The sequence below is a fragment of the Phyllobates terribilis genome, unplaced genomic scaffold (assembly GCF_046119375.1).
Source record: "Phyllobates terribilis strain yellow unplaced genomic scaffold, ASM4611937v1 Scaffold_455__1_contigs__length_1453912, whole genome shotgun sequence".
NCBI classification, from domain to species: Eukaryota; Metazoa; Chordata; class Amphibia; order Anura; family Dendrobatidae; genus Phyllobates; species Phyllobates terribilis.
In genome coordinates this window covers 858,176-884,636 of record NW_027363215.1, presented here as the reverse complement: position 1 = coordinate 884,636, position 26,461 = coordinate 858,176, and the positions used below count along the sequence as shown (strand labels likewise).

General features: G+C 44.2%; 14 non-coding genes and 1 pseudogene across 14 annotated transcripts; all 15 read left to right on the top strand.

The window, feature by feature from the left end:
* The first annotated feature begins 854 nt into the window (after positions 1-854).
* Positions 855-1,045, top strand: LOC141229114 (U2 spliceosomal RNA). Its single transcript, XR_012295866.1, has one exon. It is a non-coding gene; the product is annotated as a U2 spliceosomal RNA (small nuclear RNA).
* A 1,121-nt stretch (positions 1,046-2,166) lies between these two features.
* Positions 2,167-2,357, top strand: LOC141229197 (U2 spliceosomal RNA). The gene has a single exon (XR_012295927.1). It is a non-coding gene; the product is annotated as a U2 spliceosomal RNA (small nuclear RNA).
* A 1,115-nt stretch (positions 2,358-3,472) lies between these two features.
* Positions 3,473-3,663, top strand: LOC141229196 (U2 spliceosomal RNA). Its single transcript, XR_012295926.1, has one exon. It is a non-coding gene; the product is annotated as a U2 spliceosomal RNA (small nuclear RNA).
* A 2,860-nt stretch (positions 3,664-6,523) lies between these two features.
* On the top strand, positions 6,524-6,718 carry LOC141229138 (U2 spliceosomal RNA). The gene has a single exon (XR_012295889.1). It is a non-coding gene; the product is annotated as a U2 spliceosomal RNA (small nuclear RNA).
* Positions 6,719-7,842: 1,124 nt separating this feature from the next.
* On the top strand, positions 7,843-8,033 carry LOC141229195 (U2 spliceosomal RNA). Its single transcript, XR_012295925.1, has one exon. It is a non-coding gene; the product is annotated as a U2 spliceosomal RNA (small nuclear RNA).
* Positions 8,034-9,151: 1,118 nt separating this feature from the next.
* Positions 9,152-9,342, top strand: LOC141229194 (U2 spliceosomal RNA). The gene has a single exon (XR_012295924.1). It is a non-coding gene; the product is annotated as a U2 spliceosomal RNA (small nuclear RNA).
* A 1,118-nt stretch (positions 9,343-10,460) lies between these two features.
* Positions 10,461-10,651, top strand: LOC141229193 (U2 spliceosomal RNA). Its single transcript, XR_012295923.1, has one exon. It is a non-coding gene; the product is annotated as a U2 spliceosomal RNA (small nuclear RNA).
* A 6,112-nt stretch (positions 10,652-16,763) lies between these two features.
* On the top strand, positions 16,764-16,955 carry LOC141229162 (U2 spliceosomal RNA). The gene has a single exon (XR_012295906.1). It is a non-coding gene; the product is annotated as a U2 spliceosomal RNA (small nuclear RNA).
* Positions 16,956-18,073: 1,118 nt separating this feature from the next.
* LOC141229192 (U2 spliceosomal RNA) lies at positions 18,074-18,264 on the top strand. The gene has a single exon (XR_012295922.1). It is a non-coding gene; the product is annotated as a U2 spliceosomal RNA (small nuclear RNA).
* Positions 18,265-19,382: 1,118 nt separating this feature from the next.
* Positions 19,383-19,573, top strand: LOC141229191 (U2 spliceosomal RNA). Its single transcript, XR_012295921.1, has one exon. It is a non-coding gene; the product is annotated as a U2 spliceosomal RNA (small nuclear RNA).
* Positions 19,574-20,694: 1,121 nt separating this feature from the next.
* Positions 20,695-20,885, top strand: LOC141229189 (U2 spliceosomal RNA). Its single transcript, XR_012295919.1, has one exon. It is a non-coding gene; the product is annotated as a U2 spliceosomal RNA (small nuclear RNA).
* A 1,118-nt stretch (positions 20,886-22,003) lies between these two features.
* Positions 22,004-22,194, top strand: LOC141229188 (U2 spliceosomal RNA). Its single transcript, XR_012295918.1, has one exon. It is a non-coding gene; the product is annotated as a U2 spliceosomal RNA (small nuclear RNA).
* Positions 22,195-23,312: 1,118 nt separating this feature from the next.
* LOC141229168 (U2 spliceosomal RNA) lies at positions 23,313-23,410 on the top strand (annotated as a pseudogene).
* Positions 23,411-24,247: 837 nt separating this feature from the next.
* Positions 24,248-24,430, top strand: LOC141229137 (U2 spliceosomal RNA). The gene has a single exon (XR_012295888.1). It is a non-coding gene; the product is annotated as a U2 spliceosomal RNA (small nuclear RNA).
* Positions 24,431-25,545: 1,115 nt separating this feature from the next.
* On the top strand, positions 25,546-25,736 carry LOC141229105 (U2 spliceosomal RNA). Its single transcript, XR_012295858.1, has one exon. It is a non-coding gene; the product is annotated as a U2 spliceosomal RNA (small nuclear RNA).
* The last annotated feature ends 725 nt before the right edge of the window (positions 25,737-26,461 follow it).

Genomic DNA, 26,461 nt, shown 5'->3' with positions numbered 1-26,461 from the left:
GGCAAGCATTTTGGAGCTTTCACCTAAATAACTACAGGTGGTGAGATAAGCTGCACAATATAATTGACCTTTCAGTATATTGTTGCACACACACCATCTATTTAGCAAATGCCCTTGTTATCAACAGCAGCCTTTTAAACTCACCTGAGCTAACAGGTATGTGCGCTGGTTACTCTGCTGCGCTTAAAATTTCTTTTTTGGTTTGCTACAATGCCTTTTCTGAAACGTTGTCTCCCTCTGCTGGAACACTGACTTCTTTCATTTAATGCCTGCAGACTATAAAAGAGAACCCAACCCAAAAAGTTTGGTTGATTAGTCTGTGGCATTCTGTTAAACTGTTGCTTATGGCGGTCTCTGTGAGCTTCTCAGCGACATTCAGCCAGCCAGGTATCCTGCCTGCAGTAGATGGAATGTGGCAATGGAACGCTGGCTGCGCGTGTCATAATAGGCTCTGAGCCTTTATATACCTGTGCACAGCAGCAGCCACCTTCAGTCTGCTGCTGGACAGCCAGCAGCAGCAGCAGCAGCAGGAGAGGTATGTAATCAGCAGCCCTCCTGCTAAGGGTAGACAGCTGCTCGTTCCACCCCACCCCCCGCCTTAATTGGTTCTCCTCCCTTCCAACGGTGTTGAGGCGGGTGGGAACAGCAGGGGGTGAAGGTGCTGTGTTTAAAGAGGTGGAGTTATGCAGATCTAAAACGCGTGGATTGCAGCAGCAGCAAGCCGAAAAGTGCAGGCATGTAAGGGATCTAGAGGTTGACAACATGTCTTCTTAACGGGAGTCCAGGAGCTCATCTCCACAAATGGACTTTTCAGGATCCTTGGGTGGCTCCGTAGTTTGAAACCAATTCTGGTTATCGCTTCTCGGCCTTTTGGCTAAGATCAAGTGTAGTATTTGTTCTTATCAGTTTAATATCTGATACGTCCCCTATCTGGGGACCATATATTAAATGGATTTTTAGAACAGGGAGATGGAAAAAGAGCTTGCTCTGTCCACTCCACGCATTGACCTGGTATTGCAGTATCTCCAGGACCGGTGCACCCCTTCTTTAATGCAGTTTCTAAAATCAGAAAGAATTGAATTCAATGTTTTTTGTTCATTTTGCTTGTTTGTCGGATTTTGGGATGGACTCTTTGGCTTTGCTTTTCTTCTCCTCATTGGATTTTTCATGTTCAAAGTTGCAGAAGCCAGATTACAAGCTCATTTTGGTTCAACTTCAGCAACTGTGCATTGCATTGCCATGTAATGTAATGAAATGCTATCTTTCTAGCTCTCCCTTTTTACTTCCTTTTGGATAAACAGACATATTAGGCAAGCATTTTGGACCTTTCACCTAAATAACTACAGGTGGTGAGATAAGCTGCACAATATAATTGACCTTTCAGTATATTGTTGCACACACACCATCTATTTAGCAAATGCCCTTTTTATCAACAGCAGCCTTTTAAACTCACCTGAGCTAACAGGTATGTGCGCTGGTTACTCTGCTGCGCTTAAAATTTCTTTTTTGGTTTGCTACAATGCCTTTTCTGAAACGTTGTCTCCCTCTGCTGGAACACTGACTTCTTTCATTTAATGCCTGCAGACTATAAAAGAGAACCCAACCCAAAAAGTTTGGTTGATTAGTCTGTGGCATTCTGTTAAACTGTTGCTTATGGCGGTCTCTGTGAGCTTCTCAGCGACATTCAGCCAGCCAGGTATCCTGCCTGCAGTAGATGGAATGTGGCAATGGAACGCTGGCTGCGCGTGTCATAATAGGCTCTGAGCCTTTATATACCTGTGCACAGCAGCAGCCACCTTCAGTCTGCTGCTGGACAGCCAGCAGCAGCAGCAGCAGCAGCAGGAGAGGTATGTAATCAGCAGCCCTCCTGCTAAGGGTAGACAGCTGCTCGTTCCACCCCACCCCCCGCCTTAATTGGTTCTCCTCCCTTCCAACGGTGTTGAGGCGGGTGGGAACAGCAGGGGGTAAAGGTGCTGTGTTTAAAGAGGTGGAGTTATGCAGATCTAAAACGCGTGGATTGCAGCAGCAGCAAGCCGAAAAGTGCAGGCATGTAAGGGATCTAGAGGTTGACAACATGTCTTCTTAACGGGAGTCCAGGAGCTCATCTCCACAAATGGACTTTTCAGGATCCTTGGGTGGCTCCGTAGTTTGAAACCAATTCTGGTTATCGCTTCTCGGCCTTTTGGCTAAGATCAAGTGTAGTATCTGTTCTTATCAGTTTAATATCTGATACGTCCCCTATCTGGGGACCATATATTAAATGGATTTTTAGAACAGGGAGATGGAAAAAGAGCTTGCTCTGTCCACTCCACGCATTGACCTGGTATTGCAGTATCTCCAGGACCGGTGCACCCCTTCTTTAATGCAGTTTCTAAAATCAGAAAGAATTGAATTCAATGTTTTTTGTTCATTTTGCTTGTTTGTCGGATTTTGGGATGGACTCTTTGGCTTTGCTTTTCTTCTCCTCATTGGATTTTTCATGTTCAAAGTTGCAGAAGCCAGATTACAAGCTCATTTTGGTTCAACTTCAGCAACTGTGCATTGCATTGCCATGTAATGTAATGAAATGCTATCTTTCTAGCTCTCCCTTTTTACTTCCTTTTGGATAAACAGACATATTAGGCAAGCATTTTGGAGCTTTCACCTAAATAACTACAGGTGGTGAGATAAGCTGCACAATATAATTGACCTTTCAGTATATTGTTGCACACACACCATCTATTTAGCAAATGCCCTTGTTATCAACAGCAGCCTTTTAAACTCACCTGAGCTAACAGGTATGTGCGCTGGTTACTCTGCTGCGCTTAAAATTTCTTTTTTGGTTTGCTACAATGCCTTTTCTGAAACGTTGTCTCCCTCTGCTGGAACACTGACTTCTTTCATTTAATGCCTGCAGACTATAAAAGAGAACCCAACCCAAAAAGTTTGGTTGATTAGTCTGTGGCATTCTGTTAAACTGTTGCTTATGGCGGTCTCTGTGAGCTTCTCAGCGACATTCAGCCAGCCAGGTATCCTGCCTGCAGTAGATGGAATGTGGCAATGGAACGCTGGCTGCGCGTGTCATAATAGGCTCTGAGCCTTTATATACCTGTGCACAGCAGCAGCCACCTTCAGTCTGCTGCTGGACAGCCAGCAGCAGCAGCAGCAGGAGAGGTATGTAATCAGCAGCCCTCCTGCTAAGGGTAGACAACTGCTCGTTCCACCCCACCCCCCGCCTTAATTGGTTCTCCTCCCTTCCAACGGTGTTGAGGCGGGTGGGAACAGCAGGGGGTGAAGGTGCTGTGTTTAAAGAGGTGGAGTTATGCAGATCTAAAACGCGTGGATTGCAGCAGCAGCAAGCCGAAAAGTGCAGGCATGTAAGGGATCTAGAGGTTGACAACATGTCTTCTTAACGGGAGTCCAGGAGCTCATCTCCACAAATGGACTTTTCAGGATCCTTGGGTGGCTCCGTAGTTTGAAACCAATTCTGGTTATCGCTTCTCGGCCTTTTGGCTAAGATCAAGTGTAGTATCTGTTCTTATCAGTTTAATATCTGATACGTCCCCTATCTGGGGACCATATATTAAATGGATTTTTAGAACAGGGAGATGGAAAAAGAGCTTGCTCTGTCCACTCCACGCATTGACCTGGTATTGCAGTATCTCCAGGACCGGTGCACCCCTTCTTTAATGCAGTTTCTAAAATCAGAAAGAATTGAATTCAATGTTTTTTGTTCATTTTGCTTGTTTGTCGGATTTTGGGATGGACTCTTTGGCTTTGCTTTTCTTCTCCTCATTGGATTTTTCATGTTCAAAGTTGCAGAAGCCAGATTACAAGCTCATTTTGGTTCAACTTCAGCAACTGTGCATTGCATTGCCATGTAATGTAATGAAATGCTATCTTTCTAGCTCTCCCTTTTTACTTCCTTTTGGATAAACAGACATATTAGGCAAGCATTTTGGAGCTTTCACCTAAATAACTACAGGTGGTGAGATAAGCTGCACAATATAATTGACCTTTCAGTATATTGTTGCACACACACCATCTATTTAGCAAATGCCCTTGTTATCAACAGCAGCCTTTTAAACTCACCTGAGCTAACAGGTATGTGCGCTGGTTACTCTGCTGCGCTTAAAATTTCTTTTTTGGTTTGCTACAATGCCTTTTCTGAAACGTTGTCTCCCTCTGCTGGAACACTGACTTCTTTCATTTAATGCCTGCAGACTATAAAAGAGAACCCAACCCAAAAAGTTTGGTTGATTAGTCTGTGGCATTCTGTTAAACTGTTGCTTATGGCGGTCTCTGTGAGCTTCTCAGCGACATTCAGCCAGCCAGGTATCCTGCCTGCAGTAGATGGAATGTGGCAATGGAACGCTGGCTGCGCGTGTCATAATAGGCTCTGAGCCTTTATATACCTGTGCACAGCAGCAGCCACCTTCAGTCTGCTGCTGGACAGCCAGCAGCAGCAGCAGCAGCAGCAGGAGAGGTATGTAATCAGCAGCCCTCCTGCTAAGGGTAGACAGCTGCTCGTTCCACCCCACCCCCCGCCTTAATTGGTTCTCCTCCCTTCCAACGGTGTTGAGGCGGGTGGGAACAGCAGGGGGTGAAGGTGCTGTGTTTAAAGAGGTGGAGTTATGCAGATCTAAAACGCGTGGATTGCAGCAGCAGCAAGCCGAAAAGTGCAGGCATGTAAGGGATCTAGAGGTTGACAACATGTCTTCTTAACGGGAGTCCAGGAGCTCATCTCCACAAATGGACTTTTCAGGATCCTTGGGTGGCTCCGTAGTTTGAAACCAATTCTGGTTATCGCTTCTCGGCCTTTTGGCTAAGATCAAGTGCAGTGATCTAGCGGCTGCTGCCTTGGTCTTGGCTGAGAGGTGCTCGGGGTACCCGGCTCCTTGGCCTGGGGGGATCGCTCTGTTTTTCAGCAGGGCTTCACCTCCCTGCTGCTTTTAGGGAGTCGGATTAGTCCCCGGGCAACGGGAGGCGATCATCTACCTGGCACTTCGGTGTTGAAGGTTTCTATTGAGAAGAGGAGAACCTGTTTGTGAAGAAGATGTCTGCAGCATCACATGAAGGAGAGGAAGATCATGTGCCTGAATTCGCTAAGGTGCAGAATTCTATTCGTTTGGTTGTTCAGGAGAACTTTCGAGATCAAAAGGATTTTAGGTATGTGATGAGTCAAGTTCTTGTGGATCTTTTTGGTTTGAAGACGGAAGAAGTGTTGGCGATAATGGACTACCCCAGGAGGGGTGTTTATGATATAGTTTTTGTTGACAAAGTTTTTTTTGAAGGATATCTAAGGAAAATGACTGCAAGCCAGGATAAAAGAATGGAGGGGATAAGTGTAATGCCACACTTCCCCGTTAGAGATAAATGGATCATTGTTAAAATGTACTCTCCATTGGTGGACGAAGAGGATGTTCTTACATTTTTGGAGTTTTTTTGTTTGTCAGTAACACCAAAAGGGAAGATTTATAATGAATTTGGTTTTTGGACTTCGAAGTGGAAATTTTTGGTCCGTTTCAAAGAAGATGAGCAGGGGACTGTGTTGCTTCCCCCAGCTAGGTTTAAGTTGGGTAATATAAATGGTGATATTTTTTTCAGTGGTATACCCACTTTTTGTCGAGTTTGTCGTCAATACGGGCATGGAAAGGAAAATTGTTCGGGTGGTGTATGTGGTTTTTGCAAAAAAGGTGATCATGAGTCAAAGGATTGTAAAGATCGGAGGAAGTGCAACTTGTGTCAGGAAGATACGCATGTTTTTAAGAATTGCCCAAAGAGGAAAAGAAATAAAGAGAAGGAGGTAGTGGTTAAAAAGGTTTTGGTAGAGAGAAAGGAGGAAAGTGTAGAAAAGGTGTTGGTGGTAAAGGGAAAAGAAAGCAAACCTGTAGGAGTGCAGAGGGAGATGGAGAAAACAAGAGTAGATTGGGGGGATAGGGTAGAGAGTGAAATGGGAGGTGTAAGTCAGGGAACTGGCCGTGGTAAGGTTAAAAAGCAAGAAAAGAGAAAGGAACAGGAAGTGGAGGTGGCAATGGAAGAAAATATAGTTGTTTTTCAACAACCTATGTTTATAAAGAATGCAGAATATTTTAACCGGTTGTACCGTAAGTTGTATGATGAGAAACGTTTGGACTATCTTATAGAGAATGTTAGGAAAGAACTAATAAGAGATAAAAATGTTTTTTGTGTGAAATATAGAATACCAGATGGTGTATCGAAACAAGTTTTTTCAGCATCAAGGGTTGAAGATTTGTCCCTTAAGGTTCTGAGTTGGGTTGGGGTTCATGCTTTTGATAACGGTTACAAGTATTTTACTTGATGTTATTACTGTTGTTAATACAGTTATAATTTAATTTTTATTTTTTTGGTATCCATTCAGGTTCTGAAACATTTCTTTCTTTGTAAGTATTGTTGTATTTTTGTAATTTTTTTTTTCTGACATTAAAAGTACCAAAACCTGATGATGATTTAAGTTGGAGTCCACGTCTTGTCTCCCTTTGGGGAGAAGAGGACTGTGGAGTGGACTTTAATTTTAACCTGAATAGGTTTTAAAAAAAAAAAAAAAAAAAAAAAAAAAAAAAAATCTGTTCTTATCAGTTTAATATCTGATACGTCCCCTATCTGGGGACCATATATTAAATGGATTTTTAGAACAGGGAGATGGAAAAAGAGCTTGCTCTGTCCACTCCACGCATTGACCTGGTATTGCAGTATCTCCAGGACCGGTGCACCCCTTCTTTAATGCAGTTTCTAAAATCAGAAAGAATTGAATTCAATGTTTTTTGTTCATTTTGCTTGTTTGTCGGATTTTGGGATGGACTCTTTGGCTTTGCTTTTCTTCTCCTCATTGGATTTTTCATGTTCAAAGTTGCAGAAGCCAGATTACAAGCTCATTTTGGTTCAACTTCAGCAACTGTGCATTGCATTGCCATGTAATGTAATGAAATGCTATCTTTCTAGCTCTCCCTTTTTACTTCCTTTTGGATAAACAGACATATTAGGCAAGCATTTTGGAGCTTTCACCTAAATAACTACAGGTGGTGAGATAAGCTGCACAATATAATTGACCTTTCAGTATATTGTTGCACACACACCATCTATTTAGCAAATGCCCTTGTTATCAACAGCAGCCTTTTAAACTCACCTGAGCTAACAGGTATGTGCGCTGGTTACTCTGCTGCGCTTAAAATTTCTTTTTTGGTTTGCTACAATGCCTTTTCTGAAACGTTGTCTCCCTCTGCTGGAACACTGACTTCTTTCATTTAATGCCTGCAGACTATAAAAGAGAACCCAACCCAAAAAGTTTGGTTGATTAGTCTGTGGCATTCTGTTAAACTGTTGCTTATGGCGGTCTCTGTGAGCTTCTCAGCGACATTCAGCCAGCCAGGTATCCTGCCTGCAGTAGATGGAATGTGGCAATGGAACGCTGGCTGCGCGTGTCATAATAGGCTCTGAGCCTTTATATACCTGTGCACAGCAGCAGCCACCTTCAGTCTGCTGCTGGACAGCCAGCAGCAGCAGCAGCAGCAGCAGCAGGAGAGGTATGTAATCAGCAGCCCTCCTGCTAAGGGTAGACAGCTGCTCGTTCCACCCCACCCCCCGCCTTAATTGGTTCTCCTACCTTCCAACGGTGTTGAGGCGGGTGGGAACAGCAGGGGGTGAAGGTGCTGTGTTTAAAGAGGTGGAGTTATGCAGATCTAAAACGCGTGGATTGCAGCAGCAGCAAGCCGAAAAGTGCAGGCATGTAAGGGATCTAGAGGTTGACAACATGTCTTCTTAACGGGAGTCCAGGAGCTCATCTCCACAAATGGACTTTTCAGGATCCTTGGGTGGCTCCGTAGTTTGAAACCAATTCTGGTTATCGCTTCTCGGCCTTTTGGCTAAGATCAAGTGTAGTATCTGTTCTTATCAGTTTAATATCTGATACGTCCCCTATCTGGGGACCATATATTAAATGGATTTTTAGAACAGGGAGATGGAAAAAGAGCTTGCTCTGTCCACTCCACGCATTGACCTGGTATTGCAGTATCTCCAGGACCGGTGCACCCCTTCTTTAATGCAGTTTCTAAAATCAGAAAGAATTGAATTCAATGTTTTTTGTTCATTTTGCTTGTTTGTCGGATTTTGGGATGGACTCTTTGGCTTTGCTTTTCTTCTCCTCATTGGATTTTTCATGTTCAAAGTTGCAGAAGCCAGATTACAAGCTCATTTTGGTTCAACTTCAGCAACTGTGCATTGCATTGCCATGTAATGTAATGAAATGCTATCTTTCTAGCTCTCCCTTTTTACTTCCTTTTGGATAAACAGACATATTAGGCAAGCATTTTGGAGCTTTCACCTAAATAACTACAGGTGGTGAGATAAGCTGCACAATATAATTGACCTTTCAGTATATTGTTGCACACACACCATCTATTTAGCAAATGCCCTTGTTATCAACAGCAGCCTTTTAAACTCACCTGAGCTAACAGGTATGTGCGCTGGTTACTCTGCTGCGCTTAAAATTTCTTTTTTGGTTTGCTACAATGCCTTTTCTGAAACGTTGTCTCCCTCTGCTGGAACACTGACTTCTTTCATTTAATGCCTGCAGACTATAAAAGAGAACCCAACCCAAAAAGTTTGGTTGATTAGTCTGTGGCATTCTGTTAAACTGTTGCTTATGGCGGTCTCTGTGAGCTTCTCAGCGACATTCAGCCAGCCAGGTATCCTGCCTGCAGTAGATGGAATGTGGCAATGGAACGCTGGCTGCGCGTGTCATAATAGGCTCTAAGCCTTTATATACCTGTGCACAGCAGCAGCCACCTTCAGTCTGCTGCTGGACAGCCAGCAGCAGCAGCAGCAGCAGGAGAGGTATGTAATCAGCAGCCCTCCTGCTAAGGGTAGACAGCTGCTCATTCCACCCCACCCCCCGCCTTAATTGGTTCTCCTCCCTTCCAACGGTGTTGAGGCGGGTGGGAACAGCAGGGGGTGAAGGTGCTGTGTTTAAAGAGGTGGAGTTATGCAGATCTAAAACGCGTGGATTGCAGCAGCAGCAAGCCGAAAAGTGCAGGCATGTAAGGGATCTAGAGGTTGACAACATGTCTTCTTAACGGGAGTCCAGGAGCTCATCTCCACAAATGGACTTTTCAGGATCCTTGGGTGGCTCCGTAGTTTGAAACCAATTCTGGTTATCGCTTCTCGGCCTTTTGGCTAAGATCAAGTGTAGTATCTGTTCTTATCAGTTTAATATCTGATACGTCCCCTATCTGGGGACCATATATTAAATGGATTTTTAGAACAGGGAGATGGAAAAAGAGCTTGCTCTGTCCACTCCACGCATTGACCTGGTATTGCAGTATCTCCAGGACCGGTGCACCCCTTCTTTAATGCAGTTTCTAAAATCAGAAAGAATTGAATTCAATGTTTTTTGTTCATTTTGCTTGTTTGTCGGATTTTGGGATGGACTCTTTGGCTTTGCTTTTCTTCTCCTCATTGGATTTTTCATGTTCAAAGTTGCAGAAGCCAGATTACAAGCTCATTTTGGTTCAACTTCAGCAACTGTGCATTGCATTGCCATGTAATGTAATGAAATGCTATCTTTCTAGCTCTCCCTTTTTACTTCCTTTTGGATAAACAGACATATTAGGCAAGCATTTTGGAGCTTTCACCTAAATAACTACAGGTGGTGAGATAAGCTGCACAATATAATTGACCTTTCAGTATATTGTTGCACACACACCATCTATTTAGCAAATGCCCTTGTTATCAACAGCAGCCTTTTAAACTCACCTGAGCTAACAGGTATGTGCGCTGGTTACTCTGCTGCGCTTAAAATTTCTTTTTTGGTTTGCTACAATGCCTTTTCTGAAACGTTGTCTCCCTCTGCTGGAACACTGACTTCTTTCATTTAATGCCTGCAGACTATAAAAGAGAACCCAACCCAAAAAGTTTGGTTGATTAGTCTGTGGCATTCTGTTAAACTGTTGCTTATGGCGGTCTCTGTGAGCTTCTCAGCGACATTCAGCCAGCCAGGTATACTGCCTGCAGTAGATGGAATGTGGCAATGGAACGCTGGCTGCGCGTGTCATAATAGGCTCTGAGCCTTTATATACCTGTGCACAGCAGCAGCCACCTTCAGTCTGCTGCTGGACAGTCAGCAGCAGCAGCAGCAGCAGGAGAGGTATGTAATCAGCAGCCCTCCTGCTAAGGGTAGACAGCTGCTCGTTCCACCCCACCCCCCGCCTTAATTGGTTCTCCTCCCTTCCAACGGTGTTGAGGCGGGTGGGAACAGCAGGGGGTGAAGGTGCTGTGTTTAAAGAGGTGGAGTTATGCAGATCTAAAACGCGTGGATTGCAGCAGCAGCAAGCCGAAAAGTGCAGGCATGTAAGGGATCTAGAGGTTGACAACATGTCTTCTTAACGGGAGTCCAGGAGCTCATCTCCACAAATGGACTTTTCAGGATCCTTGGGTGGCTCCGTAGTTTGAAACCAATTCTGGTTATCGCTTCTCGGCCTTTTGGCTAAGATCAAGTGTAGTATCTGTTCTTATCAGTTTAATATCTGATACGTCCCCTATCTGGGGACCATATATTAAATGGATTTTTAGAACAGGGAGATGGAAAAAGAGCTTGCTCTGTCCACTCCACGCATTGACCTGGTATTGCAGTATCTCCAGGACCGGTGCACCCCTTCTTTAATGCAGTTTCTAAAATCAGAAAGAATTGAATTCAATGTTTTTTGTTCATTTTGCTTGTTTGTCGGATTTTGGGATGGACTCTTTGGCTTTGCTTTTCTTCTCCTCATTGGATTTTTCATGTTCAAAGTTGCAGAAGCCAGATTACAAGCTCATTTTGGTTCAACTTCAGCAACTGTGCATTGCATTGCCATGTAATGTAATGAAATGCTGTCTTTCTAGCTCTCCCTTTTTACTTCCTTTTGGATAAACAGACATATTAGGCAAGCATTTTGGAGCTTTCACCTAAATAACTACAGGTGGTGAGATAAGCTGCACAATATAATTGACCTTTCAGTATATTGTTGCACACACACCATCTATTTAGCAAATGCCCTTGTTATCAACAGCAGCCTTTTAAACTCACCTGAGCTAACAGGTATGTGCGCTGGTTACTCTGCTGCGCTTAAAATTTCTTTTTTGGTTTGCTACAATGCCTTTTCTGAAACGTTGTCTCCCTCTGCTGGAACACTGACTTCTTTCATTTAATGCCTGCAGACTATAAAAGAGAACCTAACCCAAAAAGTTTGGTTGATTAGTCTGTGGCATTCTGTTAAACTGTTGCTTATGGCGGTCTCTGTGAGCTTCTCAGCGACATTCAGCCAGCCAGGTATCCTGCCTGCAGTAGATGGAATGTGGCAATGGAACGCTGGCTGCGCGTGTCATAATAGGCTCTAAGCCTTTATATACCTGTGCACAGCAGCAGCCACCTTCAGTCTGCTGCTGGACAGCCAGCAGCAGCAGCAGCAGCAGGAGAGGTATGTAATCAGCAGCCCTCCTGCTAAGGGTAGACAGCTGCTCGTTCCACCCCACCCCCCGCCTTAATTGGTTCTCCTCCCTTCCAACGGTGTTGAGGCGGGTGGGAACAGCAGGGGGTGAAGGTGCTGTGTTTAAAGAGGTGGAGTTATGCAGATCTAAAACGCGTGGATTGCAGCAGCAGCAAGCCGAAAAGTGCAGGCATGTAAGGGATCTAGAGGTTGACAACATGTCTTCTTAACGGGAGTCCAGGAGCTCATCTCCACAAATGGACTTTTCAGGATCCTTGGGTGGCTCCGTAGTTTGAAACCAATTCTGGTTATCGCTTCTCGGCCTTTTGGCTCAGATCAAGTGTCTGGACATCAGGTTCCTTGAGTGCTAGCCCTCGGCCTTCCAGCATCGCCACTCCGGTGGCTTAAGCTGGATGCTGCTATAGGGGGAGAGTGAGGAGGAAACGGGAAGGCGATTTCCGTGGCTGACTATGGGAGTCAAGCTGAAATTTGCTGGGACCGGGGACCCCCGGGTCAAGAATGGATTTCGCATTGAGATTTCCGAGGAGAAGAAGGGACATTTTTCCATGTCCTACCTGGTGAATGCCATCTTCTATGAAGCATTGAAGATTAAGAAGTCGGACATTCTTTGCCTGCAGGAATTTAGAAGTCATGGAAGGTATGTGCTGGTTCTTTCTACTATGGCTGCTTGCCAAAATCTTTATAGAACCTTGAAAGGCCATACTGAGAACTCCCTCCTAGATGGACTCACTTTTACTGTCCTCTATTCAAAGGGGGATGTTCCTGTTGTTGTGTTTATGCACAATCCCTTTATCCCTCAGGAGGACATTACTGTATTCTTGAGGAGGCATTGTACTTATGTGCATTTTTCCCACAAGATCTCGAATGAAGAAGGCTTGTGGACTGGCAAATACAAGTACTTTGTTCGTTTTGCTACAGACCCCGAGGGGCCAGGGGGCATACATTATCCTCCTATGAGTTTCTCTATTGGGAGAGACACTGGTTTCTTGTACTTTCCTGATGCTCCTTTTTTCTGCAGAAGATGTAACAAGTATGGTCATGTCCAGGAGTCCTGCAGGTATCCGCCAACCTGCAGGAGGTGTAACACGTCTGGTCATATGGCGAAAGACTGCAAGAACCAGGTAAAGTGTGATGCTTGTGGTGAGGAGGGGCATGTTCTTAGGCAGTGTCAAGCTAGAACCACTCCTAAGTCTTTTGCTCAAGTGGTCGCGGAGGGGCCTGCTGTTCCTTCGACTTCTACTAGGGTTCCACAAGGTCCCCTTCTGGATGTCGGGGAGGCAACTGCTCCCCAAGAGGAAGAGGATGGCACTCAGATGGACGACATATTTGAAGATGCCCAGCTTCAGCCTCCTGCGTCAGGAGGCTTTGACATGGTGATTCCAGAGGTGATGTCACCTTTCCCTCCCCAGTTTGGTGTCCGTGGTGAGGGGGAAATGGACTTGTCCAATTCTCCTGTCATATCTTGGTGCAATACTGCTTCAGAGGAGATCGGGGGCGGTGGCCAAGGGGACTTGTCTGCTGTCCGTTTCTCTGATGAGGAGGATCCTGATGTGGTCAAGAAGAAGCCAAGGACTGAGTGTTCATCCATTGCTGCCGTGTGTGATAGCCCGGTGGACTCTCGTGCTTACCCGTCAGATGTATTTTCTCCTGACATTGTTACATTTGGCATTCAGCCAGATGGTAATAGCTTTGCTTTGCTTGATGAAGGTTGAGTTGATGTTTTCTTTCTTTTTTTTTCAGGTTATGTGTGATCCCCTTTAGTTATGCCGCATCATTCTGGATGGGACATTGTGTCCCTTAATGTTAGGCAAATTAGATCTGTTACCCGAAGAACAACAGTTCTGGATTATCTAAAGGGTTTGAGTGCAGATGTCTATTGTCTACAAGAGTGTGGGATTACTGAATCTCCAGGGGATAAGGACTGGCCTTATGGCCAGTATGTTTGGTCGGGGTCCAGCTTTAACAAAAATGATGGTGTGGGGATTTTAGTTGGTAATAAGAATATTACTATTGATAGTTACACGGTTGTGGAGGTGGGTCGCTGCATTATTGTTTTTTTGAGTTATAGGGGGTGGAAGGTTAGAATGATTAATTTATATTGTCCTACTAAAAAAGAGGAGCGGCTTGCTCTTCTTGAGAAATTGAGTTTTTTTCTCCCTGGAAAAATTCCTACAGTTTTTGTTGGTGACTGTAATTGTGTCACAGAAGGTAATGTGGACATTACGGGAAAAAAGTTATCTCAACTTATTTCTGATTTTTCTTTCTTAGACGCTGCAATACTTGAGTATGGCATTCCACCACCGCCTACATATTATGCTGACCGTGGTAATATTTCATCGAGGATAGATAGGATGTTATTTTCCAAAAATATGGTTTGTTCAAGTTATGTTCAACATAAGGTACCTTTTTCTGATCATGAGTGTTTGCGTGGAGTTTTTAGTGCGAATGGGGACATGGTGTTTGGGGGTGGGGTTTGGAAATTGAATACGAGGTTGTTGGAGGATGAGGAGGTGATGAGTGAGTTGGAGAAAAGGTATGCAAGTTGGAGGTGGCGTAAGCGTGATTTTGGTAGTGTGCTTGAATGGTGGGATTGGGTGAAATTACAGTTAAAAACTTTCTTTAAAAAATGGGGCTACAAAAAAGCTGCCAGATATCGTAATAGATTTAATGACTTAAGTAGACGGATTGATTGGTTGCGTGGGTGTGTTAGGAAAGGAATGGATATGTCTGATCAGCTTGAGGTTGCTAAGAATGAGTTAAAATGTCTTCTGGATGAAAAAGGTAAAGAGATTATTTACCGTACCAAGTTAGAGCATTTGGAAAAGAATGAAAAGTGCACCAGGTACTTTTTTAAAAAAATGAATGGAAGGAAGTTGGATTTGAGTGAAGTGGTAGGTGAAGATGGATCTAGTGTGGTTGGGAAGAATGTGTTGAATGAGGTGAATGGCTTCTATAGTAAGTTGTACGATGAGAAATGGATTGATCCTGGACTTGTGTCGCATGTATTGAGTGGTATAGAGAAGAGACTTGGTTCGGATGAATGTGATGCTTTGTGTGAGGATGTTATTTTGGATGAGGTGAGGAATGTTGTTATGAGTGCTAAAAAGAATAAGACGCCTGGGAAGGATGGGTTGCCTGTGGAGCTGTATGTGAAAGCTTGGGAGTTTTTGGGTAAGGACTTGACTGAGGTTTGTAGGTATATGTGGATGAATGGTGTTTTGTGTGACAGTATGAAAGAGGGTATAGTGGTTCTTGTGTTTAAGAAGGGTGAGAAAAAGCGTTTGGAGAACTGGAGACCCATATCATTGCTTAACGCTGATTATAAGGTCTACAGTAAATTGTTAGCAAATCGTATGCGTGAGGTGATTGGTAGGGTTGTGGAGTATGACCAAGTGTGTGCCGTGCCTGGTCGGAGTATAAGTGATAATTTGTTATTGTTAAGGGATATGCTTGGGGATTGTAAGACTAGAAAGCAGAAGTGTATGGTGTTAGCAATTGATTTCGAAAAGGCTTTTGATAGAGTTTCGCATGTGTTTCTGTTTAAAGTATTGGAGAGGATGGGTTTCCCTAGGGTTTTTCTGAATGGAGTTAAGTCTTTATATGATTATGTGTCAAGTGAGTTTTTAGTGAATGGATGGTTGTCTGACAAAGTGATGATTAGGTCTGGTGTAAGACAGGGGTGCCCTATGTCCCCTGTCTTGTTTGTATGTGTGATTGAGCCTTTGCTGTGTTTAGTGAGACGTGAGAAAATGATGAGAGGATTGTTAGTGCCTGGGAGTGGTGGTAAGCATGTGAAGGTGTTAGGTTACATGGATGATGTTGTGATGGTGAGTGAAAGTATGGCTTCAATGAGTAGGGTGAGGTTGCTTTTGGATTTTTTCTGTGGTGCATCAGGTTTTAGAGTTAACTGGACTAAGTGTAGTTTCAAATGCTTTGGAGATGACAGTATTCGTATGGAAGGTGTTAAGTATGAGGAGAGTGCAATTAAGGTTTTAGGGGTATTTTTCAATGATGATCTGAAAGGAAATGAGAGTTGGGACGAGTGTGGTATGCGTGTTGAGCGAAAATTGAATTTTTGGAGAATGAGAGATCTTTCTTTGCGGGGCAAAGTTCTAGTTATCAAAGCAGTGATCTTACCCATTCTGCTTTTTGTGGCCATAATTTTTCCATCCCCTTTTAGGAAAGTGAAGAGAGTTGAGAAAATGATTTTTTCCTTTTTCTGGTGCAGCAAGATGGAGAAGCTGAAGAGGGAAAGCCTTTATAAGGCCTGCCAGCATGGTGGTTTGGGATTTCCTAATGTTGAGGTTTTTTTAGGGCTCCATTATATTAAGACGATTGTGGTATTGTTGGGTAAAGGTAATAAGGGTGCATGTATGGCAAGTTATTCTGCAGGATGGATGTTGTATGGGTTAGGTTGGAGAAAGAGGGATGCGAGAGTGCCTGTGTCTTTTAAGTGTCCGGTGTGGTATGAGGTGATTGAGAAGTTTGTCAAGAAGTATGATTTGCTGAGTGTGCCGGTGGATGAGTTTAGAATGACTAAGAGGGTGTATAGGAAATTGTGTGCAAATGAGGTCGAGTCTAATATTGTTGGTTTGAGAGGGAATGAGGTTGCGGATGCTTGGAGAAAGTTGGGTATGTATGGGATGTCCAACAAACAGAAGGATGTAGTGTGGATGGCGTTTCACAATATTCTTCCAGTGAGAGACGTTCAAAAGAAGAGAGGTTTGATTAGGTCGGATGTTTGTCCAAGAGATGGATGTAATGGTTGTGAGACGGTTATGCATCTGATGTGGAATTGTGATTTTGCACAAGACGTGTGGAAATGTGTAGGGGGGTTGTGTAGGAGTTTGGCAGGAGTGACTTTTGTGGATTGGCGTGTGGTTATGTTTGGTATTGGTGCAAGTGGACGTGTAAAGGAGAGAGTTTTGTGGTTAATTATGGCTTGTGTGTTAGAAAGTTTGTGGGATGTGAGGAATCTTTGTGTATTTAAAAGGAAATCAATTACAGTAAATGAATGTATTAGGATTATTCTTTCTAGGCTATTTTTGATTTACAAGATGGATAGTAGTAGCGGTGGTGGAACAGATGCCGAGGGAATATGGAAATTTAAAAAGTGGAGGCATATTGTAAAATTTCAGTGATCTTTTGGTTTATATTAATAAGATGTTCTTCTTTCTGTAATATTAGGTTACTTTATGCTTAATAAATATGGCCATGATGATGAGAAGTTTTTTTTGCAACAGTTTTGGTATATCCTACTGATTTGCTATAAAACTAACCTGAATGGTTTAAAAAAAAAAAAAAAAAAAAAAAAAAAAAAAATCTGTTCTTATCAGTTTAATATCTGATACGTCCCCTATCTGGGGACCATATATTAAATGGATTTTTAGAACAGGGAGATGGAAAAAGAGCTTGCTCTGTCCACTCCACGCATTGACCTGGTATTGCAGTATCTCCAGGACCGGTGCACCCCTTCTTTAATGCAGTTTCTAAAATCAGAAAGAATTGAATTCAATGTTTTTTGTTCATTTTGCTTGTTTGTCGGATTTTGGGATGGACTCTTTGGCTTTGCTTTTCTTCTCCTCATTGGATTTTTCATGTTCAAAGTTGCAGAAGCCAGATTACAAGCTCATTTTGGTTCAACTTCAGCAACTGTGCATTGCATTGCCATGTAATGTAATGAAATGCTATCTTTCTAGCTCTCCCTTTTTACTTCCTTTTGGATAAACAGACATATTAGGCAAGCATTTTGGAGCTTTCACCTAAATAACTACAGGTGGTGAGATAAGCTGCACAATATAATTGACCTTTCAGTATATTGTTGCACACACACCATCTATTTAGCAAATGCCCTTGTTATCAACAGCAGCCTTTTAAACTCACCTGAGCTAACAGGTATGTGCGCTGGTTACTCTGCTGCGCTTAAAATTTCTTTTTTGGTTTGCTACAATGCCTTTTCTGAAACGTTGTCTCCCTCTGCTGGAACACTGACTTCTTTCATTTAATGCCTGCAGACTATAAAAGAGAACCCAACCCAAAAAGTTTGGTTGATTAGTCTGTGGCATTCTGTTAAACTGTTGCTTATGGCGGTCTCTGTGAGCTTCTCAGCGACATTCAGCCAGCCAGGTATCCTGCCTGCAGTAGATGGAATGTGGCAATGGAACGCTGGCTGCGCGTGTCATAATAGGCTCTGAGCCTTTATATACCTGTGCACAGCAGCAGCCACCTTCAGTCTGCTGCTGGACAGCCAGCAGCAGCAGCAGCAGCAGGAGAGGTATGTAATCAGCAGCCCTCCTGCTAAGGGTAGACAGCTGCTCGTTCCACCCCACCCCCCGCCTTAATTGGTTCTCCTCCCTTCCAACGGTGTTGAGGCGGGTGGGAACAGCAGGGGGTGAAGGTGCTGTGTTTAAAGAGGTGGAGTTATGCAGATCTAAAACGCGTGGATTGCAGCAGCAGCAAGCCGAAAAGTGCAGGCATGTAAGGGATCTAGAGGTTGACAACATGTCTTCTTAACGGGAGTCCAGGAGCTCATCTCCACAAATGGACTTTTCAGGATCCTTGGGTGGCTCCGTAGTTTGAAACCAATTCTGGTTATCGCTTCTCGGCCTTTTGGCTAAGATCAAGTGTAGTATCTGTTCTTATCAGTTTAATATCTGATACGTCCCCTATCTGGGGACCATATATTAAATGGATTTTTAGAACAGGGAGATGGAAAAAGAGCTTGCTCTGTCCACTCCACGCATTGACCTGGTATTGCAGTATCTCCAGGACCGGTGCACCCCTTCTTTAATGCAGTTTCTAAAATCAGAAAGAATTGAATTCAATGTTTTTTGTTCATTTTGCTTGTTTGTCGGATTTTGGGATGGACTCTTTGGCTTTGCTTTTCTTCTCCTCATTGGATTTTTCATGTTCAAAGTTGCAGAAGCCAGATTACAAGCTCATTTTGGTTCAACTTCAGCAACTGTGCATTGCATTGCCATGTAATGTAATGAAATGCTATCTTTCTAGCTCTCCCTTTTTACTTCCTTTTGGATAAACAGACATATTAGGCAAGCATTTTGGAGCTTTCACCTAAATAACTACAGGTGGTGAGATAAGCTGCACAATATAATTGACCTTTCAGTATATTGTTGCACACACACCATCTATTTAGCAAATGCCCTTGTTATCAACAGCAGCCTTTTAAACTCACCTGAGCTAACAGGTATGTGCGCTGGTTACTCTGCTGCGCTTAAAATTTCTTTTTTGGTTTGCTACAATGCCTTTTCTGAAACGTTGTCTCCCTCTGCTGGAACACTGACTTCTTTCATTTAATGCCTGCAGACTATAAAAGAGAACCCAACCCAAAAAGTTTGGTTGATTAGTCTGTGGCATTCTGTTAAACTGTTGCTTATGGCGGTCTCTGTGAGCTTCTCAGCGACATTCAGCCAGCCAGGTATCCTGCCTGCAGTAGATGGAATGTGGCAATGGAACGCTGGCTGCGCGTGTCATAATAGGCTCTGAGCCTTTATATACCTGTGCACAGCAGCAGCCACCTTCAGTCTGCTGCTGGACAGCCAGCAGCAGCAGCAGCAGCAGGAGAGGTATGTAATCAGCAGCCCTCCTGCTAAGGGTAGACAGCTGCTCGTTCCACCCCACCCCCCGCCTTAATTGGTTCTCCTCCCTTCCAACGGTGTTGAGGCGGGTGGGAACAGCAGGGGGTGAAGGTGCTGTGTTTAAAGAGGTGGAGTTATGCAGATCTAAAACGCGTGGATTGCAGCAGCAGCAAGCCGAAAAGTGCAGGCATGTAAGGGATCTAGAGGTTGACAACATGTCTTCTTAACGGGAGTCCAGGAGCTCATCTCCACAAATGGACTTTTCAGGATCCTTGGGTGGCTCCGTAGTTTGAAACCAATTCTGGTTATCGCTTCTCGGCCTTTTGGCTAAGATCAAGTGTAGTATCTGTTCTTATCAGTTTAATATCTGATACGTCCCCTATCTGGGGACCATATATTAAATGGATTTTTAGAACAGGGAGATGGAAAAAGAGCTTGCTCTGTCCACTCCACGCATTGACCTGGTATTGCAGTATCTCCAGGACCGGTGCACCCCTTCTTTAATGCAGTTTCTAAAATCAGAAAGAATTGAATTCAATGTTTTTTGTTCATTTTGCTTGTTTGTCGGATTTTGGGATGGACTCTTTGGCTTTGCTTTTCTTCTCCTCATTGGATTTTTCATGTTCAAAGTTGCAGAAGCCAGATTACAAGCTCATTTTGGTTCAACTTCAGCAACTGTGCATTGCATTGCCATGTAATGTAATGAAATGCTATCTTTCTAGCTCTCCCTTTTTACTTCCTTTTGGATAAACAGACATATTAGGCAAGCATTTTGGAGCTTTCACCTAAATAACTACAGGTGGTGAGATAAGCTGCACAATATAATTGACCTTTCAGTATATTGTTGCACACACACCATCTATTTAGCAAATGCCCTTGTTATCAACAGCAGCCTTTTAAACTCACCTGAGCTAACAGGTATGTGCGCTGGTTACTCTGCTGCGCTTAAAATTTCTTTTTTGGTTTGCTACAATGCCTTTTCTGAAACGTTGTCTCCCTCTGCTGGAACACTGACTTCTTTCATTTAATGCCTGCAGACTATAAAAGAGAACCCAACCCAAAAAGTTTGGTTGATTAGTCTGTGGCATTCTGTTAAACTGTTGCTTATGGCGGTCTCTGTGAGCTTCTCAGCGACATTCAGCCAGCCAGGTATCCTGCCTGCAGTAGATGGAATGTGGCAATGGAACGCTGGCTGCGCGTGTCATAATAGGCTCTGAGCCTTTATATACCTGTGCACAGCAGCAGCCACCTTCAGTCTGCTGCTGGACAGCCAGCAGCAGCAGCAGCAGCAGCAGGAGAGGTATGTAATCAGCAGCCCTCCTGCTAAGGGTAGACAGCTGCTCGTTCCACCCCACCCCCCGCCTTAATTGGTTCTCCTCCCTTCCAACGGTGTTGAGGCGGGTGGGAACAGCAGGGGGTGAAGGTGCTGTGTTTAAAGAGGTGGAGTTATGCAGATCTAAAACGCGTGGATTGCAGCAGCAGCAAGCCGAAAAGTGCAGGCATGTAAGGGATCTAGAGGTTGACAACATGTCTTCTTAACGGGAGTCCAGGAGCTCATCTCCACAAATGGACTTTTCAGGATCCTTGGGTGGCTCCGTAGTTTGAAACCAATTCTGGTTATCGCTTCTCGGCCTTTTGGCTAAGATCAAGTGTAGTATCTGTTCTTATCAGTTTAATATCTGATACGTCCCCTATCTGGGGACCATATATTAAATGGATTTTTAGAACAGGGAGATGGAAAAAGAGCTTGCTCTGTCCACTCCACGCATTGACCTGGTATTGCAGTATCTCCAGGACCGGTGCACCCCTTCTTTAATGCAGTTTCTAAAATCAGAAAGAATTGAATTCAATGTTTTTTGTTCATTTTGCTTGTTTGTCGGATTTTGGGATGGACTCTTTGGCTTTGCTTTTCTTCTCCTCATTGGATTTTTCATGTTCAAAGTTGCAGAAGCCAGATTACAAGCTCATTTTGGTTCAACTTCAGCAACTGTGCATTGCATTGCCATGTAATGTAATGAAATGCTATCTTTCTAGCTCTCCCTTTTTACTTCCTTTTGGATAAACAGACATATTAGGCAAGCATTTTGGAGCTTTCACCTAAATAACTACAGGTGGTGAGATAAGCTGCACAATATAATTGACCTTTCAGTATATTGTTGCACACACACCATCTATTTAGCAAATGCCCTTGTTATCAACAGCAGCCTTTTAAACTCACCTGAGCTAACAGGTATGTGCGCTGGTTACTCTGCTGCGCTTAAAATTTCTTTTTTGGTTTGCTACAATGCCTTTTCTGAAACGTTGTCTCCCTCTGCTGGAACACTGACTTCTTTCATTTAATGCCTGCAGACTATAAAAGAGAACCCAACCCAAAAAGTTTGGTTGATTAGTCTGTGGCATTCTGTTAAACTGTTGCTTATGGCGGTCTCTGTGAGCTTCTCAGCGACATTCAGCCAGCCAGGTATCCTGCCTGCAGTAGATGGAATGTGGCAATGGAACGCTGGCTGCGCGTGTCATAATAGGCTCTGAGCCTTTATATACCTGTGCACAGCAGCAGCCACCTTCAGTCTGCTGCTGGACAGCCAGCAGCAGCAGCAGCAGCAGGAGAGGTATGTAATCAGCAGCCCTCCTGCTAAGGGTAGACAGCTGCTCGTTCCACCCCACCCCCCGCCTTAATTGGTTCTCCTCCCTTCCAACGGTGTTGAGGCGGGTGGGAACAGCAGGGGGTGAAGGTGCTGTGTTTAAAGAGGTGGAGTTATGCAGATCTAAAACGCGTGGATTGCAGCAGCAGCAAGCCGAAAAGTGCAGGCATGTAAGGGATCTAGAGGTTGACAACATGTCTTCTTAACGGGAGTCCAGGAGCTCATCTCCACAAATGAACTTTTCAGGATCCTTGGGTGGCTCCGTAGTTTGAAACCAATTCTGGTTATCGCTTCTCGGCCTTTTGGCTAAGATCAAGTGTAGTATCTGTTCTTATCAGTTTAATATCTGATACGTCCCCTATCTGGGGACCATATATTAAATGGATTTTTAGAACAGGGAGATGGAAAAAGAGCTTGCTCTGTCCACTCCACGCATTGACCTGGTATTGCAGTATCTCCAGGACCGGTGCACCCCTTCTTTAATGCAGTTTCTAAAATCAGAAAGAATTGAATTCAATGTTTTTTGTTCATTTTGCTTGTTTGTCGGATTTTGGGATGGACTCTTTGGCTTTGCTTTTCTTCTCCTCATTGGATTTTTCATGTTCAAAGTTGCAGAAGCCAGATTACAAGCTCATTTTGGTTCAACTTCAGCAACTGTGCATTGCATTGCCATGTAATGTAATGAAATGCTATCTTTCTAGCTCTCCCTTTTTACTTCCTTTTGGATAAACAGACATATTAGGCAAGCATTTTGGAGCTTTCACCTAAATAACTACAGGTGGTGAGATAAGCTGCACAATATAATTGACCTTTCAGTATATTGTTGCACACACACCATCTATTTAGCAAATGCCCTTGTTATCAACAGCAGCCTTTTAAACTCACCTGAGCTAACAGGTATGTGCGCTGGTTACTCTGCTGCGCTTAAAATTTCTTTTTTGGTTTGCTACAATGCCTTTTCTGAAACGTTGTCTCCCTCTGCTGGAACACTGACTTCTTTCATTTAATGCCTGCAGACTATAAAAGAGAACCCAACCCAAAAAGTTTGGTTGATTAGTCTGTGGCATTCTGTTAAACTGTTGCTTATGGTGGTCTCTGTGAGCTTCTCAGCGACATTCAGCCAGCCAGGTATCCTGCCTGCAGTAGATGGAATGTGGCAATGGAACGCTGGCTGCGCGTGTCATAATAGGCTCTGAGCCTTTATATACCTGTGCACAGCAGCAGCCACCTTCAGTCTGCTGCTGGACAGCCAGCAGCAGCAGCAGCAGCAGGAGAGGTATGTAATCAGCAGCCCTCCTGCTAAGGGTAGACAGCTGCTCGTTCCACCCCACCCCCCGCCTTAATTGGTTCTCCTCCCTTCCAACGGTGTTGAGGCGGGTGGGAACAGCAGGGGGTGAAGGTGCTGTGTTTAAAGAGGTGGAGTTATGCAGATCTAAAACGCGTGGATTGCAGCAGCAGCAAGCCGAAAAGTGCAGGCATGTAAGGGATCTAGAGGTTGACAACATGTCTTCTTAACGGGAGTCCAGGAGCTCATCTCCACAAATGGACTTTTCAGGATCCTTGGGTGGCTCCGTAGTTTGAAACCAATTCTGGTTATCGCTTCTCGGCCTTTTGGCTAAGATCAAGTGTAGTATCTGTTCTTATCAGTCATCGCTTCTCGGCCTTTTGGCTAAGATCAAGTGTAGTATCTTTCGAAAAGGCGGTTTTGGATGTTGGCCGCCCTAGTAGATTGATACATTATGCACACTGGGGTTTAGGCGCTAGTTAGTACGCCAGGTGGCTAATATAGTCATCTGGTGGAAAGCATGGCCCCCCAGGATCGACGCCATTGGGCTGGGGAAGATCGAAAGCCCGAAGTGTGAAGTGCCCCAGGAGTGGTGACCCTGGGGTGCCTTAACTCACTGGGATTGGGAACCCCACTTGAGTTTATGGCACATTTGCACAAGCACTTCAAATTTTCTTTCTTCGCACACACCCTTATTCGGGGCCTTCTGGCCTTAGGATGGGGAATTTTTCAATTCCCGGTCGAAGGTCCGGGCAGTATTATACTGTGAAACCTTCACTATTTATTTAATTTCTTTGTCACTGTGTGTCCACTTATTCACGTGTGTCACGTCCTACTAGGATTTTGTCGGGATGCGGTTCCCTTACGGGTTCCTCTCTTGGCAGGTCTAGGGGGGGAGTGTGTGGCCATCAGGTTCCGCTCCCCCCTGAACCCCCCTGGCTCTCCTCTTTCGGGAGGAGAGCGTTGTTGGCTCCCCTCTTCCGGGAGGGGAGCACAGTCTTTGGCTCCCAGTGCCTTGCTCGGGTGAGAACTCGGGCAGGTGCTGGGGGTAAGATTGGGTCGCCTTTGGCTTCGGCTGGAGGTGGCTTTTTGTCCCTGTTCCTCGCTGTGGCCTTTTGGCTCGGAGGGACGGGGAATGGTTTGGGGGACCCTTCTCCTTTTGGAGAGGGTTTCAAGAAGACCAGCATCCTAGTGCACTTTTTTTGTGGCACTTGTCACTTTTTTAAGCGCACTCGGGTTTTGTACACGAATTCGGGCTTTCGATAAAAAAAAAAATCTGTTCTTATCAGTTTAATATCTGATACGTCCCCTATCTGGGGACCATATATTAAATGGATTTTTAGAACAGGGAGATGGAAAAAGAGCTTGCTCTGTCCACTCCACGCATTGACCTGGTATTGCAGTATCTCCAGGACCGGTGCACCCCTTCTTTAATGCAGTTTCTAAAATCAGAAAGAATTGAATTCAATGTTTTTTGTTCATTTTGCTTGTTTGTCGGATTTTGGGATGGACTCTTTGGCTTTGCTTTTCTTCTCCTCATTGGATTTTTCATGTTCAAAGTTGCAGAAGCCAGATTACAAGCTCATTTTGGTTCAACTTCAGCAACTGTGCATTGCATTGCCATGTAATGTAATGAAATGCTATCTTTCTAGCTCTCCCTTTTTACTTCCTTTTGGATAAACAGACATATTAGGCAAGCATTTTGGAGCTTTCACCTAAATAACTACAGGTGGTGAGATAAGCTGCACAATATAATTGACCTTTCAGTATATTGTTGCACACACACCATCTATTTAGCAAATGCCCTTGTTATCAACAGCAGCCTTTTAAACTCACCTGAGCTAACAGGCATGTGCGCTGGTTACTCTGCTGCGCTTAAAATTTCTTTTTTGGTTTGCTACAATGCCTTTTCTGAAACGTTGTCTCCCTCTGCTGGAACACTGACTTCTTTCATTTAATGCCTGCAGACTATAAAAGAGAACCCAACCCAAAAAGTTTGGTTGATTAGTCTGTGGCATTCTGTTAAACTGTTGCTTATGGCGGTCTCTGTGAGCTTCTCAGCGACATTCAGCCAGCCAGGTATCCTGCCTGCAGTAGATGGAATGTGGCAATGGAACGCTGGCTGCGCGTGTCATAATAGGCTCTGAGCCTTTATATACCTGTGCACAGCAGCAGCCACCTTCAGTCTGCTGCTGGACAGCCAGCAGCAGCAGCAGCAGGAGAGGTATGTAATCAGCAGCCCTCCTGCTAAGGGTAGACAGCTGCTCGTTCCACCCCACCCCCCGCCTTAATTGGTTCTCCTCCCTTCCAACGGTGTTGAGGCGGGTGGGAACAGCAGGGGGTGAAGGTGCTGTGTTTAAAGAGGTGGAGTTATGCAGATCTAAAACGCGTGGATTGCAGCAGCAGCAAGCCGAAAAGTGCAGGCATGTAAGGGATCTAGAGGTTGACAACATGTCTTCTTAACGGGAGTCCAGGAGCTCATCTCCACAAATGGACTTTTCAGGATCCTTGGGTGGCTCCGTAGTTTGAAACCAATTCTGGTTATCGCTTCTCGGCCTTTTGGCTAAGATCAAGTGTAGTATCTGTTCTTATCAGTTTAATATCTGATACGTCCCCTATCTGGGGACCATATATTAAATGGACTTTTAGAACAGGGAGATGGAAAAAGAGCTTGCTCTGTCCACTCCACGCATTGACCTGGTATTGCAGTATCTCCAGGACCGGTGCACCCCTTCTTTAATGCAGTTTCTAAAATCAGAAAGAATTGAATTCAATGTTTTTTGTTCATTTTGCTTGTTTGTCAGATTTTGGGATGGACTCTTTGGCTTTGCTTTTCTTCTCCTCATTGGATTTTTCATGTTCAAAGTTGCAGAAGCCAGATTACAAGCTCATTTTGGTTCAACTTCAGCAACTGTGCATTGCATTGCCATGTAATGTAATGAAATGCTATCTTTCTAGCTCTCCCTTTTTACTTCCTTTTGGATAAACAGACATATTAGGCAAGCATTTTGGAGCTTTCACCTAAATAACTACAGGTGGTGAGATAAGCTGCACAATATAATTGACCTTTCAGTATATTGTTGCACACACACCATCTATTTAGCAAATGCCCTTGTTATCAACAGCAGCCTTTTAAACTCACCTGAGCTAACAGGTATGTGCGCTGGTTACTCTGCTGCGCTTAAAATTTCTTTTTTGGTTTGCTACAATGCCTTTTCTGAAACGTTGTCTCCCTCTGCTGGAACACTGACTTCTTTCATTTAATGCCTGCAGACTATAAAAGAGAACCCAACCCAAAAAGTTTGGTTGATTAGTCTGTGGCATTCTGTTAAACTGTTGCTTATGGCGGTCTCTGTGAGCTTCTCAGCGACATTCAGCCAGCCAGGTATCCTGCCTGCAGTAGATGGAATGTGGCAATGGAACGCTGGCTGCGCGTGTCATAATAGGCTCTGAGCCTTT